The sequence below is a fragment of the Lissotriton vulgaris genome, chromosome 3_1 (genome assembly GCF_964263255.1).
Source record: "Lissotriton vulgaris chromosome 3_1, aLisVul1.2, whole genome shotgun sequence".
In the NCBI taxonomy this organism is placed as follows: domain Eukaryota; kingdom Metazoa; phylum Chordata; class Amphibia; order Caudata; family Salamandridae; genus Lissotriton; species Lissotriton vulgaris.
This window is the reverse complement of record NC_141689.1, coordinates 1,449,509,593-1,449,527,925: the sequence shown is the minus strand read 5'-3', so window position 1 is coordinate 1,449,527,925 and position 18,333 is coordinate 1,449,509,593. Positions and strand designations below refer to the sequence as shown.

At 51.7% G+C, this 18,333-nt stretch overlaps 1 protein-coding gene across 2 annotated transcripts in view; it reads right to left on the bottom strand.

Annotated features, from left to right (window-relative positions):
• UBXN8 (UBX domain protein 8) overlaps positions 1 to 18,333 on the bottom strand; it is a 311,380-nt gene that overhangs the window by 208,426 nt on the left and 84,621 nt on the right. The window lies entirely within an intron of this gene.

The following is an 18,333-nucleotide window of genomic DNA, read 5'->3' as shown; positions in this document are numbered from 1 at the left end:
ACAACTGTAGGGAACAGGGGGGCGGTAACATATGTATAGAATTTAGCAATATTTAAAGTCTTTAGCTTCAGTTCCAAAGGAGACTAAAGAAATTAGTCTTAATAGGTTTCCTGGAGAAAGGAAGTGGGTGTTGAGTTCCTATGTGGCTTGGCAGAGAGTTATAAAAGCTAGCAGCAGCACCCATGAAAGACCGAAGGAGGGTTTGGGGAGACCTGCATTTAACCAAAGCCTTCAACGGCAAATTATTGCTCCCAAGACAATCCATGTATAGAAATGTTTGCAAATGACAACTCCTTTAAAGAATTATTTAGGAAAAACTCATCTTCCACCAGTATTTACATAAATGGACAAGTAGCTTCTAAACCTTTCTTAGTAGCTATCCTTCACCATTGCTTTCACGTGAAAAAAAATCAGATGCCTCCAAAATAAGATCGCAGAGCATGTCAGAACATGTTCTCATGCACTGACCATTGCAACCGGAGGGCTGCTGCTAAACACCAGATTGGTGAGGATGCGATTAAAGCACAAGTTACTTACCTTCAGTAACAATATATCTGTAAGAAACGGTAGTTAGTATCAGATTCCTTACCTTAGAATATCCCCAGGCGTCAGACTGGATCCGGAAACTTTTGCGTAGCAGTACCCTTGCGCGTCGGTAGGCATCGTCTGCGGCTCTGCGTCTGTCGTCGGCACCGGTATGATGTCGCCGGAGTACTTAGACGCCGCCCTCGCGCCCTGACGTCAGTTCTTATACACAGCTTTTCCGCGCCAGAAACGCAGAGCCATGATAAAAACCAACACTGGTGCCATGACACTAGGGCCCTGAAAGGGGATGACCTTAACCCTAGATATCGGTTCGCATAACAGGGAGGATGGGTGGGGCGGTAAGGAATCTAATACTAACTACTGTTTCTTACAGACCTATCATTACCGAAGGTAAGTAACTTGTGCATCTGAAACAAACAGGTTAGTATTAGATTCTTTACCTTAGAATAGATACCCCAGCAATACCAACCCCGTTGGTGGGTCTGCGAACCAATAGTCACACAAGAAAGTCCTGGAGGACGGAACGGCCAAAGAAGCCATCCCTTCGGACTTGGCTGTCCAGGCAGTAGTTTCTTGCGAACGTGTGCAGCGAGGCCCAGGTAGCTGTCTGACAGATGTCCTGCAAGGGGACTCCCCAGTGCAGGGAAGTAGTAGCCGCCGTGGCCCGAGTGGAATAGGCCCTCAACCCAACAGGAGGCTCCTTCTTAGCCAAAGAGTAGCATGCCTTGATGCACAACACGACCCACCGAGAGATGGTCCGTTTGTGCACCGCCCGTCACTTCTTAGCACCCACATAACCAACAAAGAGTTGGTCATCCACCCGGAACTGGCGTGTGCGATCCAGATAGTATGAGAGCGCACGTTTTGGGTCCAGACGATGGAGCCGCTTTTCCTTTTTGGAGGGATGCGGAGGAGGAAAGAACGTGGGCAAGGTGATGGACTGCCCGATGTGGAAGGCTGTGACTACCTTGGGCAGGAAAGAGGGTCTTGTCCGCAACACAACCTAGTCCGGAAGGGCAGAAAGGAAAGGAGGCTTGCAGGAAAGAGCCTGGTGCTCACTCACTCTCCTGGCAGAGGTGATGGCAACCAGGAAAGCAGTCTTAAGGGTAAGAAGACAGAGAGGACAGTTATGAAGCGTCTCAAAAGGAGCGCAAATTAGGTAAGTCAGAAACAGGTTCAAGTCCCACTGGGGCATCACGAAAGGAACAGGGGGGAACATATGTGTGATGTCCTTCAAGAACCTGTTTACAATCGGGGACTTGAACAAAGAAGGCTGATCAGTTAGCCTTAAGAAGGAGGAAAGGGCAGAAAGGTAGCCCTTGATAGTGCCCAGAGCAGAGCCCTGCTGGGCAAGAGAAAGAAGGAAGAGGAAAACCTCAGAAAGGGGGGCAGAGAGTGGATCCACAGCCTTTGCTGAGCACCATGCAACAAATCTGTTCCACCTGCAGGCGTATACCGACTTTGTGGAGGGACACCTGGCTGCCAGAATCACATTACAAACTTCAGGAGGCAAGTCAAATGGCCTCAACTCTCGCCGCTCAATCTCCAAGCATGGAGGTGGAGACTGGACAGGTTCGGTGGAGGACCGTCCCCTGCTGCTGCGACAGAAGGTCCTCCGAAGAGGCAGACGCATCGGGGGATCGATAGACATGCTGAGTAGCTCGGGATACCATTATCTTCGTGCCCAGTCCGGAGCCACACGGATAACTTGGGCCCGGTCGCATCTGATCTTCTTCAGCACTCTGGGCAGAAGTGGAATAGGCGGAAAGGCGTACAACAGACCGCAGATCCACTCGCAATGAAAAGCGTCTCTGAACATGTGCCGCCTTGGAAATTCCAACGCGCAGAACTGATGACATTGCGCGTTCTATTCTGTGGCGAATAGATCTAACCAAGGCTCTCCCCACTGCTGAAAGAGGCCTTGCGCCACGTCTGAGTTCAGACGCCATTCGTGATCCATCATGCCCCGACGGCTGAGTTCGTCCGCCCTGGCGTTCAGGGAACCTGCCAGGTGTTGAACCACCAGGATCACACCCTGATGTTCCCACCACTGCCAGAGGCGCAGAGCCTCCTGGCATAGGGTCCACGACCCCACCCCGCCCTGTTTGTTGGAGTACCACATGGCAGTGGTGTTGTCCGTGAACACCTGCACTACACTCCCCCGGACAGAGGGGAGGAATGCCTTCAGTGCATGCCGGATCGCCCGCAGCTCCAGAAGGTTGATGTGGAGCCTAGACTCCGCCGGAGACCAGAGGCCTCTGATCTCTGCCTCTCCCATGTGGCCCCCCCAGCCCTGGAGAGACGTTTCCGTCACAACTACGTGCTCCGGTTGGGGTAGAGAGAGGGATCTGCCGCTGACCCAATCGCGGTCCATGAGCCACCACTGCAACTGTCTTGCAGTGCCCGCCGAGATCAAGACATGGTCGGACAAGTTGCCCCGATGCTGGGCCCACTGAAACTTCGGGTCCCACTGTGGAGCCCGCATCCGCCACCGGGCGTGATGCACCAGAAGGATGCAGAAGGCCATCAGCCCCAGAAGCCGCAGCGTCAACCTGACCGAGACTCGGGATAGCGGCTGAAAGATCGGAATCAGAGCCTGAATATCCCGAACTGGCTGTTCGGAAGGAAAAACCCGAAACTGCGCTGAGTCTAGAACCGCTTCAATGAAGAGGAGCTTCTGAGAGGGACACAGGTGTGACTTCGGCACATTGATGGAGAACCCCAGCAGGTGCAGGAGGTCGGCCGTAGTCTGGAGGTGGCTAATGACTGTCTGGGGCAAGCCTGCCTTCAACAACCAGTCGTCGAGGTAGGGGAAGACTGAAACCCCTAACCTGCATAGATGAGCTGCGACCACCGCCATCCCTTTCGTGAACACCCGTGGGGCGCTGGTAAGGCCGAAGGGGAGTACGGTAAACTGAAAGTGATCGTGGGCTACCGTGAACCGCAGGTAACGCCGGTGGGACGGGGATATGAAAATAAGCGTCCTGCAAGTGCAACGCTACCATCCAGTCTCCCAGGTCCAGGGCAGCTAAGACCTGAGCCAGTGTCAGCATCTTGAACTTCTTCTTCCGGAGGACGCCGTTGACGTTCCGCAGGTCCAAGATAGGGCGTAGGCCCCCTTTGCCCTTCTTGGGTATCAGAAAGTAGTGGGAGTAACAACCACACCCTACTTCTGGCCCAGGAACGCACTTGATGGCCCCCTTGGCCAAGAGGGCCGTAACTTCCTCTTGTAGAAGTTTCAAGTGATCCCCCGACACGGGGTGGTACTGCGGTGGCATTTCTGGAGGGGAAGCCTCGAAAGGGAGGGAGTAGCCCCTTCGGACGATATGCAGCACCCACCTGTCCGATGTGACAGTGCACCAGTGGAGGTGGTGATGGCGAATCCTGCCCCCCCACTGGCGTCACATGGGCCTGAAAGCTCGGACTAGGAGGGTTTTGAGGTGGATGCTGCAGGGGTAGGTGTAGACTGGCCTTGCGGTTTTCCCGACCGCTGTCACAGCGGTTTTCACGTCCGCCACCATGCTGGATGGTAGTCTGTGGCCCGTGGCTGGCAGGACGTGTGGAGGGGCCCCTTCCTTGGCCACGAAAGGAGCGAAAGGCAGCCGTTTGCTGGCGCGGGGCCGAGAGGCCCAAGGACTTGGCCGTAGCCCTAGAGTCCTTAAAGCGCTCAAGCGCATGGTCTGCCTTGTCGCCAAAGAGGCGGGGCCATCAAACGGCATGTCCATAAGGGTGTTTTGGACATCAGCCAAAAAGTTGGCGGACCTCAACCAGGCGTGGCGACGAATCGCCACCATCCTTGCCATCGCTCTGCCCAGTGAGTCCGTGATATCCAGCCCACACCGGATGGAAAACCGTGCCGCATCTCGACCCTCCGCAAGGGCTTGGACGAGTTTAGTCCGGACCCCCTCTGGACATTGTGGTGGCAGCACGTCCGAGACCGTGTCCCACAGAGAGTGGGTGTAACGCCCAAGAGGCATGCGGTGTTGACTGACCGCAACCCCAAACTAATTGAGGAGAATACCCTTTTCCCGTATTGCTCATACCTCTTGGATTCCCGATCGGAGGCGCCGTCGGGAATGCGGTCTGGGAGTTAGAGGCCTGGATGACCAGGCTCTCGGGGGTGGGGTGGGTGGACTGGAACCAAGGGTCGCCCGGAGCCGGGCGGTGGCACCTGGCCACGTTCCTATCTACAGGCGAACCTGTAGTGGGCTTGGACCAAGTGCCCAGAAGAACGTCTGACAAGGCCTCATTAAAAGGCAGCAGAGGCTCTGCCGAGCTTACCTGCGGTTTAAGGACCTCAGTGAGGAGGTTAGTCCTCACAGCCGCGACGGGGAGCTCAAGGCCCAAGGCCTTGGCAGCCCGCGTCAGCACCACACTATAGGCAGCCCCCTCATCCGTAGCCACGGTAGGAGGGGAGACAAAACCAGTGTCTGGGGAGGTGTCCAGACCACTTGCCTCCCCTAGCTCACCTGTCCAGTCCTGGAACGGCGCCGGGGGCGACACCCTTGGGGTCAGCGCCGGCGAGGTCGTGAGGTCGACAGGCGGCGACCCGGATCCGGAGTCGGATCCGGCGGGGCCCTGCAGCGTCGGGACCGAAGTCGCCGACAGCACCGGGGACAAAGCACCCGATGGCGCCGGGGCCGAAGCACCCAGCCCGCTTGAGGGCAGAACCCGACGGAGGAGTGAGCGACCTCATGGCCATGAGGAAGGCCTCGATCTCCACCGGCATCGCGTTCTGCCCAGGGACTGGTGGGTATGGAGCAGGCCGCGATGCCTGCGCCTCCAGCGGAGCCGCGGGGGCAGTGTCGCCCGAGCCCCCGGCCGCGTCGCACGAGCATCGGGGGGGGTCAGAAGAGCGATGACGCCTCTTCGACTTCTTGTGCCTCTTACCGGAGGACTTCGAGCCCGAAGACTGGTGATGACTCCCGGAACTGTGGTGACTCCGGCCCCGAGACCGATCCCTCTACCTCCTTCCGGACCCGGACCTCGAGGAGAGCGAGTCTGACTGCAGTAGCTCGAGTCGCTTGCGGGACCGCTCCCGTCTAGCTTTGGACGTCAGGGCCCGGCAGTCGGAGCAGGACTTGTCGTCGTGGTCGGGGCACAGACAGTGAAGGCACCAGCGATGGGGGTCGGTAACCGACATCAGTCGGTTGCAATCGACGCAGGGTTTGAACCCGGGCATCCCTACCGGCACCGTCGGAGTCGAAAGACTTCGAAAGATGATCAAAAAGGATCAAAAAAGTTAGTCAAAAATTGACTACGGGTACAACTTTTTACAGATCGGCGCTTGCTGGGGCGGAAAAAAGAAGAACTGACGTCAGCGCGCGAGGGCGGAATCTAAGTACTCTGGCGAAGTCATCCCGGCGCCGACGGACGCGGAGCCGCAGACGACACCTACCGACGTGCAAGGGTACTGCTACGCAAAAGTTTCCAGATCCAGTCGGATGCCTGGGGATATTCTAAGGTAAGGAATCTAATAATAACCTGTTTCTTTTAGATACAAGCATTTACAATGCAATGGTCTCGTCTTTGCTAAAGTTAGAGCTATTGGCATTGCTCATGACATTTTTGTTTTTAAAACATAAATAAATGGCATTGTCATTTACAATGCCAATAGCTTAATCTCTTGCAAATGCGAGACCTATTGCATTTGCACCCACACACACCTCGAAAACTAGAGACAAATACACTGTTAGAAAACAGATCAAGTAGGATGTGCCTGCTCGTCGTTCCGTCTCCCGGCCAGGGCCTTCAGCTTAAGGTTTGTGAAGTGGTGCTGCATCAACTGCCTGAAGTGCTGGGGAAGCTGTGGGAATCGAGAGGAACTACCCGGTGACCTTGCAGCACGAATCAGTGGCGCGAACGACGAGCTGTGCTGAACCAGGGGCTGCGGCAGGGGTACGCGGCCTCACAACATTGAGTGTCGGAGTGAGACTGGAGCAGACCCGCAAAGTGAGCTCAAGCGCCTCAGAAGAGCAGAGAGCAGCGTGGCAGCGGGGGGGAATAGCCCAGGGACGCCGGCGAAAGAGAGCGGCTGCTCCCAGCAGTCAGGGCTAAAGTGCGCGTGCTAGGAAAATAGTTGTTCCCATCTGATGCTATGCGCGAAGGGCTGCATTAGTTTATTTTGGGAGTTTTGTACGCTTACTTTTTAATCTGTTTTCCACTCACTTACCATCTTGCCGCTTCCCCGGTCCACCGCTGACTTTGGTCGGATTGTTGTGGAGGGAAGCCGGACTCGCTCCACACACCGGAAGTGAGTAGACTTCCGTCTTAGCTCGTGGGGCAAGTTAACTGGTTCCTGAGTATAAATAGGGATGCCCCCCCCCAAACGCTCAGCGGGCGCGCCGGCGGCGCATCAAAGGCAAGCCCGTCTGCGCCCGTCCGCGCCAGTATGCCTCTCGCCAGGAATGCTGGTCTAGGTAAGTCGGGTGGGTACACCTACTCAAGAGAAACTCTTCAACATTTGAACCCGTTGGGCATCCAATGTAATATGACCCCACTACACCCTCTGAGTGGCCCCTTTCACTGTGCATGTGAGATGTTTTCTCTCCCCAAACCAACAGCACTTCCCCCCCCCTCCCCCCCCCAAGTCACTTGCCCTAAACAATGGCTCATAATTCTTCAGCTGAACGTAGGATCCCTAGTTAAGCACCATGCTAAAATCCACGACCTCATTAGGGATAAAGGTCCGGACAATTTTTTCCTTTCCGAGACGTGGCTGCAGAATGACTTGACACCGGTACTTAACCTAGCTCTGCCTCCTGGTTACTCTGTGCATACTATAAATAAGGAAACGAGAGGCGGGGGCATTGCAGTGATTGTTAAATCTCGCTACTCATACCTCTTTACAAAAGTTGATATGGAGGGGTGCGAATATGCTCGTTTTAGCATCTTGATAAACCCACATCTGACCCTCTCAGGGGTGTTGGTGTATAGGCCGCATGGTCAAGCCAGTAGTTTTAAAAGTGCAATTTTGGAGGCAGTAGGGACACTTGCTGTGGGAACCGCTAATTTTAGCATCTTTGGAGACTTGAATCTTCATTTCGTTCTCATTCAAGATAAGACTTTTGGCAGCTTGCTTGCAGATTTAGCGGCATTTCAGCTGCACCAATTAGTCGCGAGTCCCACTCATAGAGGGGGACACCTGCTAGATCCCATCTTTTCCAATATTGAATCAGCCACAGTGGCTGCCCCCACCCTGGTTCCTTGGTCAGATCATATGTTGGTTGGATTGTCCTTACCTTCAATAGAACCTCTAGGTAAGATCACCAATCAACCTGTTCACAAGCGCCCATGGCGGAAATTGAGACTAGATGATTTCTATGCCCTGCTTAGAGCAGACCCCCTCAAACCTTTTGACAACGCAGAGTCCAGTTACGAGATGTTTTGTGCCTGGATAATTTGGGCTCTGAACTCTCTGATCCCGGCCAGCTGGTTCAAAGGACCTTCTCAAGAGTCCAGACCATGGTATAATAACACCCTGACTAGACTGAGGAAATCGTGCAAAAAAACTGAACGGGACTGGAGGAAAGATTATGACCCGGTAATAAAAGCTCACTATAAGGCAGCACTCAAAAACTACCATAGAGTCCTTTGTAGGACACGGGCAGCCTACTATGCCAATGAGATTAGGCTTAGCCCGAATCCTTCAAAATGCATTTTTAAAAATTTAAAAGACCTTAGTGCTAGGAGATCCTCGGCACCTGTAGCCATCTCTGAGTTATACTGTGAAGAACTGGCTTCCTTCTTTGTGGAGAAAGTACGGGTAATTTATAGGTCCTTCTCATCCATATCAGCACCCTGTAAGTCTATCCCTTCTAGTCCTGCGCCGACCACCAGACTCATGACGATCCCTGAAATCTCCTATGAAAAGCTCAACAGACTGTGTGGAAAAATTAAGTCTGGCTCTCCTGCCGACCCCCTAAAACCTGCCCAATTTAGGGAGGCGTCCACGCTCTTGTTGACTCCCCTTCGTCAGATAATCAATTCTTCCTTTCTGTCATGCTGTGATACCAGCGAAGTGGAAACAGGCATGGGTATCCCCCATTATCAAAAAGCCAACGCTGGATCCCACCAAACCGGAGAATTTCAGGCCAATCTCCCTTCTCCCCTGGGTGGCTAAGTTAGCAGAGTCACACGTTAATAATACTCTTACCAGCTTTTTGCGCTCCAATAACACTCTCGAGGCCTCTCAACATGGCTTCCGCTCCGGCCACAGCACAGAGACAGAGCTTCTAGCCATGACCGAACACCTGCAGACCATTCTCAACTCTGGTCAAACGGCAGCACTGATCCTGCTTGATATGAGTGCCGCCTTTGACACGGTCTCGCATGGTGTTCTGCTACATCGTCTGGAAGAAGCGGGTGTCAGGGGCCTGCCCTTGGAGTGGTTCGGATCTTTTCTAACCGGATGATCCTTTCGGGTTTCCACTCCCCCGTTTCTATCCCAGGAACGACCTATTGAGCAGGGGGTCCCTCAGGGCTCGGAGCTCAGCCCCACTTTGTTCAATCTCTATGTTCAGCCACGGGCTGCGGTCGCCAAGCAATGGAAACTTTCAATGGTCCCATATGCGGACGACACGCAGCTAGCGGCTGCCCTGGCGGATGATTCTACTCTGAGCGCCTCCAGGTTTAAGAATGGTCTGACGGCCGTGGCAAACTGGATGACCGCTAATTACTTGCAGTTAAATGCGAGTAAGACAGAAGTCCTGCTAGTGGGTAAAAACGCCAATCTCTGGGGTTAACAGTGGTGGTCGAATACACTAGGTAAAATCCTGAATCCCAGGATAGAAGTTAAAAATATTGGGGTATGGATAGACTCCTCCCTCAGTTTCTGCACCCATACCTAAAAAACTGCAGTTTTGGGCTCCTACGGGGTCTTAGGCCCATTTTGAAATTTTTTGACCCTCCTACCCGCCAGCTAATAGTGCAATCGACTACCCTCTCTCGCCTGGATTATGCTAGCTCCTTGCTGCTAGGGGCTAACCAAGCAGAGATCAGGAGGATGCAGCGTATACAAAATGCGGCAGCGAGAACTCTGGTAGGACTCCCACGTTTCCATCCTATTGCTGATACTATTAGCAAACTTCATTGGCTCTATGAAAATAGACCAAAAATAAAGTCACAGCCTGTTAACCGCATTCGCGCTAGCGCAATTCCGCTCCTGTGCTGAGTTTTTTAAAACCGCACTTTACGTGACGAGCTGGGCTCGTCATCAGCGTGCGAGGAGGCTACGCCATGACGAGCCCAGCTCGTCATGAGCGTGGAAGGGGTTAAAATGAAAACAAAGAACTAAGCACTAACAATTCACGGTTAGAGGATACAAATAACAAATAACAAAGCATCCCCTGGAAATTCACAGAAGACATGAAGTATCCCTAAGTAAAAATCTGCACAATAATTCTAAGCTATAAAACCAAGTTTAAAGATATGAACCCACCCGTCAAACTCTGAATAAAATTGCTTGATGAAGTTGGTAAATCTAACACATGTAGTGATGCATGCAGTATCATTAATAGACTATATATAAAGTGGGACACGAGCCCTACCGAATACATGCACCTGTTATATAATGAAGTACAGAAGGTAAACAGGAAGGCACCAACAATGCCTGCATAGTGGAAAAAGGGTGACAAAAGTCACAGATCGCTACAGAAAACAAGAACAAACTATGGATGTATTGAAAGGAAAAGCAGCATCTTTCCAACTCAAAGAAATACAAACCAAAAAAAACCTCAAACATTCCCCAATTGCTGATGAAGCTCTTTTCACATAATATGAGAAAAGGTGAAACTCTGTTTCAAAAGGAATTTAAATAACGGTAAACAACATGCTCTGGCAAAGTCAATAAGTCGTGCCTTAAGGCTACTCCTATAGATAGATCTACTGGCATTTTTTGTCAATGTGATCAGCTAAAACAAAAAAAATAAGAGAAAAAAATGCCTTTTGGCAATGGTGCACAGCATCAGCAATTTAAAAGAAAAAAGTTCAATGATGCATATTTGTGTGTCATAACCCAAACAGCATCCTTGCATGATGGCGTACAGGCATCACCACTCATTCATTCAGAAAGATGAAGCAACTTTTTTTTTTCCATTTACGGTTCAAAGACAGCCGACCAATCTTTGGGCAGTAAATAATTTAAAAAAGTTAAAGGTGTGTGAAACCATATTTTTAAAAAGGAGCAGCCCAGCAGCACATTGCAGCTGTCAAGCATGCCAAAAAATAACAAGCATTTACAATGCAATGGTCTCTGCATTATTAAAGGTAGAGATATTGGCATTGCTCATGACATTTTTTTTTATTCCTTTTTTTTAAACATAAATAAATGGTATTGTTATTTACAATGGCAATAGGTGAGCATTAGAGAGTAGTAGAGAGTATTCGCGGACACAGAGCCACATACACAGAGGCTTGTCCCGTGTGCCCTCGGCTCTGTGTGCCCTCAGCTATGCGGACCCTGCCCAGAGCCCTCAGCTCTGTAGACCCTGCCATGTGCGCCCTCGGCTCTGCGTGCCATCAGCTCTGTGGACCCTGCCCAGTGCCTTCAGCTCTGTAGACCCTGCCCCGTGCGCCCTCGGCTCTGCATGCCCTCAGCTCTGCGGACCCTGCCAGTACCCTCAGCTCTGTAGACCCTGCCCCGTGCCCTCCGCTCTGCGTGCCCTCAGCTCTGCGGACCCTGTCCCTTGTGCCCCCGCTCTGCGTGCCCTCAGCCCGGCACCCTGCAAGTGTGCCCCCGCTCTGCGTGCCCTCAGCTCTGCGGACCCTGTCCTGTGTGCCCTTCGCTCTGCGTGCCCTCAGCCCTGGCACCCTGCCAGTGTGCCCCCCGCGTTGCATGCCCTCAGCCCTGCGCACCCTGCCCAGTGTTCCCTCCGCTCTGCGTGCCCTCAGCCCCGGCCTCACCTCCTGAGGTAGTTTCTTCCGTACAGAATCTGCTGCAGTAAAGTCACCAGTCCAAAGGCGCAGAGGAAGATGAAGAAGAGGCTGCGGTTCCCCAGCAGGTCCCTGCCGGCGGAGGGGTCCGCATACCCCATGCTGGAGGCTCCGGTGCTGGGGTCCGTGGGGGGGCCATCTTCGCCGCTTCTCCTCGCCCTCCCGTGGCGCCGGGGGGGCCGTCCTGAACTCCCGCTCTGACTCCTGCAGAGTGCTGGAAGTTCCTACCGATGTGGAGACCCCTCCGAGGCGAGCCTCTCCGAGGAGCCCCCTGAAGTCAGACACTTCTCGGCGCTGCCTGCGGCTCCTGCCAGCGACGGGTGCCCCTTACAGCCCCCTTACGGAGGCTAACACACCCACAGCTCCTCGTGCAGTCCCACTTGGCGGTGGGAGCTATATTTGCTTTTCCTGCAGCTCTTTCTAAAACCCTTGGCCGCTGTGCGTTTTCCCTGCGAGTCTTTCGGTTCCTATTGCCAGTGGATGCACCCCCTCACTCCCACACCGCCGGCCCCGTAGATCCCCGCAGCCCTCTGCCCGGAGGTGTTTGTGCGGGCGGCAGCAGCCTCTGCTCTGGGTGTCCCATGCTTACCCTTCCACCGACCCTGCCTGTTTTTGGGCGGCTGCCGGGGCTCGGGCCGGTGCGCAGAGCCCACCCGGGCTGGTATAGCAGGAGCCCGGTCTCCCCCACTAGCACAGAGCCCCCCGGGGGCCCACTGGATGGGCCAGCGGTGCAGACAGTCCGGCGGACGGGAGGGAGCCTGGATCCGATCCCTGCAGCTGCAGCATCCTTCTGCGCGGAGTACCGTGAAGGGGAGTGTGACCGTGTGAGCCTCGTGTGTCCTATCCGGCAGCAGTGTGTGTGCACGGAGGGTGGGACCTGCGGAGCAGCGGCAGTATCGACTGCGAGGCTGTGCCTGTGTGCTCGTGTTACCGATGGACGTATGCGGTCAACAGCAACGCGGCGTCTGTGCCCTGACTGCAGTGCCGGCCTGGGAGGGTGGAGCGCAAGGAACGCTCTGCGCGTGCTGCCTTCAGGCTCGCGGGCTCTAGCGCTGTTAGCAACGGCCGGGGTAGGCTGCCCGCGGGGTGCTGCGCTGCAGTGGCTCGCCTCGTGCGGTCACTGCCCCCGCTAGCATAGAGCCCCCCGGGGGCCTACTGGATAGGCCAGCGGTGCAGAAGGTCCGGCGGACGGGAGGGAGCCTGGATCCGATCCCTGCAGCGGCAGCATCCTTCTGCGCGGAGTACCGTGAAGGGGAGTGTGACCGTGTGAGCCTTGTGTGTCCTATCCGGCAGCAGTGTGTGTGCACGGAGGGTGGGACCTGCGGAGCAGCGGCAGTGTGGACTGCGAGGCTGTGCCTGTGTGCTCGTGTTACCGATGCACGTATGCGGTCAACAGCAACGCGGCGTCTGTGCCCTGACTGCAGTGCCGGCCTGGGAGGGGTGGAGCGCAAGGAACGCTCTGCGCGTGCTGCCTTCAGGCTCGCGGGCTCTAGCACTGTTAGCAACGGCTGGGGTAGGCTGCCCGCGGGGTGCTGCGCTGCAGTGGCTCGCCTCGTGCGTCACTGCGCCGGGAAAGCAACAGCTCACCTTCACTGCGAGTTTCTTTGTGACATGCCACATTGCAGGCAGTAAAAAAATGACGGCCGCAAGCTTCCGAAATTTTCGGATTCGGGGGCATGTTTTGGCGTTCTGGGTGACGGGTGATGTCACAGTCGAAAGAACGCAAAAAAACACACCCCCGAATCCGAAAGAGACAGGGCTTTATTGGAGTGACGCCTGTCTCCTCCAATGGCAGGCCTCCGTTTAGGAAGCCAGCCAATGGAGGAGAGAGGCGGGTTCAAGCCCCCATACTCCAAATCATTAAATCTCCTCCCGCAGCCTTTCGGTCCTCGACCTAAAAAAGAAGATGGGAAGGGGAACAATGGTAAAGCGGATGACAGTTACACCACTTAGTATAACTGGAATCAGGAAGCACAGGGGATGGGCGGAGGTCTACATTTTAAAAAAATGTAAAGGGGTGGGGGAGAAAGCAAAAAAAAAATGAAATGATCAAAGAGCTGAGTGGGTCGGTGGGAGTGTTTCACCGGATGAGCTTCAAAGCAGAGGACACGGGACAGGGTTCTGAGCAGCACACAGGGATAGAGTAAGGAAACAATGGAGTGCTAAGTGCAATAGAGAGCAGGAAAAATTGAAGTCATATAATCAACAGAGTGGGATAGAAGCTATGCTTCAGGGAGAGACTAATTCAAGAAGAGGAAGGAAAACCAAAGAAATGGAAAGCATGCTCATAATAGTGGCAATTAAGAGAACTAAAGTTACGCAATAGGATTTTTCTCAGTTTAGGAGTAGTAAAGTTAGGAGTCCTAACTTTACTACTCCTAAACTGAGAAAAATCCTTATTTTACGACTTTAGGTATTCACAGAAGGCATTTAGGAGTCCTAAAGTTAGGAGTCCTAATTTTACTACTACTAAACTGAGAAAAATCCTAATTTTAAGACTTTCGGTATTCACAGAAGGCATTTAGGAGTCCTAAAGTTAGGAGTCGTAACTTTACTACTACTAAACTGAGAAAAATCCTAACTTTAAGACTTTCGGTATTCGGAATACCGAACTGAGTAAGTGACTTCTGTGAATACCAAAATGAGTAAGTGCCTTATGTGAATACCAAAATGGTAGTAAGTTTAGGATTTTGTCTTAAGTTAGTTCTGTGAATCGGACCCCCAGTGAGGTTGAGCATAACAATGTGCAAGAATATCAGTTGACTCAATTAAAAGTGAACGGAAGTTGCAACAGCTGTCCAACGTGCTGAGGAGTGCTTGAAATTGAAAAATGGACGTGCAGGTACGCTGTAACAGAGTACCTGCTTGTTTCTGAGAAGTACAGGTACTCTCTCATTAAAAGTATTACGTCACTCTTGAGAAGTGCCGGTACTCTCCCTCTCAAAAAAAAAGTGCTGGTACTTTGTACCAGACAGTACCGGCCCATTTAAAGCACTGGTGCTAAGGAGTCATTTGTAAATGGAGAGACTAATAATAAACACTCAGTGTTTCAAACTCCAACAGCTTACGTCTGCTGGTATCACTGAACAAACGGTATGTCAGTCAGACAATCCTCAGGTAAAAAGAAACCATAGTTGTGGTTCCTTATGCAAAAAAAAGGCAAACGATAGAAATAATCTGAAAGAAGCCCAGAATATTGTTAAGTAGATACCTGCTCAGCATATAATGAGGTTAGGGCAAGTGAACCTACTTTTTGATGAAAAACCCACCTAAGTTCTAAAAACACTGTTCGAAAGTCAGGGCTCTGAATATCTGAATAAAAGGCAAAAAAATCTAAATAAGCCAATCAATCAATCAAACAAACAACTTTATTCGGCTTTTGAAATAAAAACCACTAACGTACAACAAATCAATACATCTTAGACATGTGAAAAGCCATCCTCAGAATATATAATGTAGAATTAGTTTTAAATTAACTAAAAGTAACAAGATTAGTTAAAAATACACAATTACAATTAAAAGAATAAAAGAAGGATCTTTACAAAACCAGGAGTTGACCTAGATACCATGAGCATTGATTGTTATTGCTAAAAAAGTGAAACAAAGACAGATTCGCAAAGCAAAATGAATTGCTACAAAGATCTAGAAGATCTAGAAGGACCTATAGTCTAGCACACGGGTACTCAAAGTACGGCCCGCGGGCCGGCAGCGGCCCGGCAAGCCTTCCTTGGCGGCCCGCGGACCTTACAGACGTACCTGTGTTCTTTTTTTTTCCTCAAGTGTCAGCAAACACTGTCGGTACTGCTCTGTGGGGCCGGGCGTTTCCAGCCACAGTCAGAGTGCAGGGGCGCTAAGAGGTGAAGAAAGAGAATAACTACAAACACAGGCAACTTAAGATCAAATAACTGAGCAGCAATCACTTACAGACTATTGAAAGGCGCCAGCACACATACATGAAAGGCTAGACCAAAAGCGTTAACTTGTTCTAGGTGTCACGAAAAACAAGATACATTTCCTCATGCATCGCCCCAAATATGAAGAACCAAGAAGTGTCTAATATTGGGAGTTCTTCAAAGAATCACCAAGTTCACAAGCTGAACACAAGCTCCTTTTTCTGAAAAGGACAATAGAGTAATAAGGGAATATTTTTTAATGTTTTGTCATAGATCAAGTGTCGCTGTCTGATCTATGTAACGAAAAGCCTGCATTATTTGAAAAGTTCTAAAGACTGCGAACATTCAACAGAACATACTACACGGTCCATGTGGTGAGTTCTACCAAATTATAATATTTTTAGACTGCCCTGCAAACGTATGACCCACTAGAAGGTAAGTACATAAAGGGAAGCATAGAGTTACAATTCCTAACCAATTACTGCCAGGGTATTTATAGTTTGTGCACCTCTGGGACAGAACTTTTTGTGAAAAAAAAGAATAACTAGTATTGGGCTATTCAAGTACAAGTACACCTTTTGTCTGTTTGTACACTCATACATTCTATATGTCACATTCAGGGCTATGCACTATGTGCAAAGCCCACGACACTAACTCTTGACAGCTTGACAATATTATAAAAAATGTGGACATATTTTAATTTATTCCAACAACTTTGCTAAAAAATGTGTTTTGTTTCTGAAATGAACAAACAAATTTAAGAACTGTGACTACGAAAATGTTGCCTTGGGCATCTGGAGTCTAGCAATACCAAATATGTGGGGGTATTCCAAGGAAATGTCTGCACAGTTATGTAATGCTAGCGCAGATCACAAAATTGTGGCAGACTCATTGTTTATGGTGCAATATTCAACTGATGACAAGGTATCAAACTCAGGACTATATGGAAAATAAAAACATATATATATATTTTTTTTTAAATTGAAGTATGAAATCTAATGATGCAATCCAAACATTCCTTGCCCTGACTAGCTGGCCAGTGGAACACTCTAAACAATACATCTGTCAGATTTTCCTAATCTCACCCCCCAAAAACACTAATTCCCTCCAGTCTCCTCTCCACTGGAGCATATTCCTGCTAAGGCTTGACTACCAAACTTTATTTCTCAGGGTTTTCCGAACGTGAGGTTACCACACAAGCATGGATGATAGATTCAGGGTACCAACAATTAACAAACTGGGTATAGCGCATTTTAGAAATGCTGGTTTAGGTCTCTTTTGGTCACTTTCGGCTGTATGGAAACAATTTACAACATCCTATTTTTAACATATACACATCTTAAGGTTTCTATCGCCAGGTGCTAGACCCCCCCACAATCTGAACGTTTGGGTTGGGGAGGATGTGGCTTGCAGCAGCGGGAGATGGCCGCTCACTGCTAGAGCTCCGCTAGCGGTCAGCGCATAGACCCGACATCCAACATCATCGGGGGCATTCTGGGGCGGAATACAAAACTTTGCAGCACTGGAAAATGGTGGCAGGCTGAGGACGCTTGGAGCGGCCGTCATCGACCGAATACGCCAGTGAATCGCATATGGCGCCCTGACTCTGTGGCAGCCTTTATTGAAGGCCGTAGACACTGGCCTAGAAGTTCGCCTGCATACCGCATCACGGATCCCATACCAGCGGCTTGGCCTGCGGAGAAGGCCAGCTTGCCTGGATCTGTGGGTCGAAGCAGCGAGATTACGCCGAGAGCTGTGGGAGGCGTCCCCTGCCGCGCAACCAGTGCAGGGGACGCCCCTCCCCCCCCCGGAGTGCAGACCAGCACTGGCCTGCGTCAACGAGGATGTCGGGAATTGAATGGGAGAGCGGGCTGAGAACTGAGGAGAAAGGGCCCAGTGCTCTTAGTGCTACGAGCAGTAGACTGCGCTAAGCGCCGCAGGTGGAGGCCTGTGGAGGGACGGAGCCTGGGTTTGTCTCGGACGGACTGCCGCACATACGCCGCTGCAACATGGCCCGAAGTAGTGGTGGGGGACCCGGTTTCTCCCCTGATTGCTGAGCTATATCTGCTCGTCAAAGGGGTCGCTCCCCCCTTGCCGGGATCTAGACGGGGGCTGCTCCACCCTGGGACATGAGCCGCAACAGACCGCAGGGCCAGACAAATCAGATCGACAGATACACAGTGGACATGGGCAAGGACGACGGGGCTTCAGGAGGGAGCCAACAGGAAGATCCCGAAGCCACTGGCCCGACCATCCCCGAGGGACATAATGGCAGCAATTCGTGAACTCAGGGGACCTTTGGAGCCCAAACTAGACTCAGTGACGGAGAACATCAACCACCTAAGGGCGGATTTCAGAAAAATGTCCGATAAAGTGGCAGCGGCGGATTCGGGCATCGGGGGCCTACAATCACAAGCATTGGAAATGCAATAGGTCTCGCAGCATTAGAGTTAGTGCTTTTAGAATTGTTTATGGGTTTTTTTTGTAAATCTTTAGCATTTTTGTTTCCTGTAGCCAATGCTAAAGAATTAAAAAAAAAAGCCATAAACATTTCTAAAAGCTCTAACTCAAATGCTCCGAGACCTATTGCACTGTGTGAGGGTGAGGGGTTGAGGGTGAGTGAGGGTGAGGGTGGGTGAGGGTGAGTGAGGGTGAGTGAGGGGTTGAGGGTGAGTGAGGTTGAGGGTGAGTGAGGGTGAGGGGTTGAGGGTGAGTGAGGGTGAGTGAGGGTGAGTGAGGGTGAGGGGTTGATGTTGAGGGTGAGGGGTTGAGGGTGAGTGAGGGTGAGGGTGGGTGAGTGAGGGTGAGGGGTTGAGGGTGAGTGAGGGTGAGTGAGGGTGAGGGGTTGAGGGTGAGTGAGAGTGAGGGTGAGTGAGTGAGGGTGAGGGTGAGTGAGGGTGGGTGAGGGTGAGTGGTTGAGGGTGAGGTGTTGAGGGTGAGTGAGGGTGAGTGAGGTGTTGAG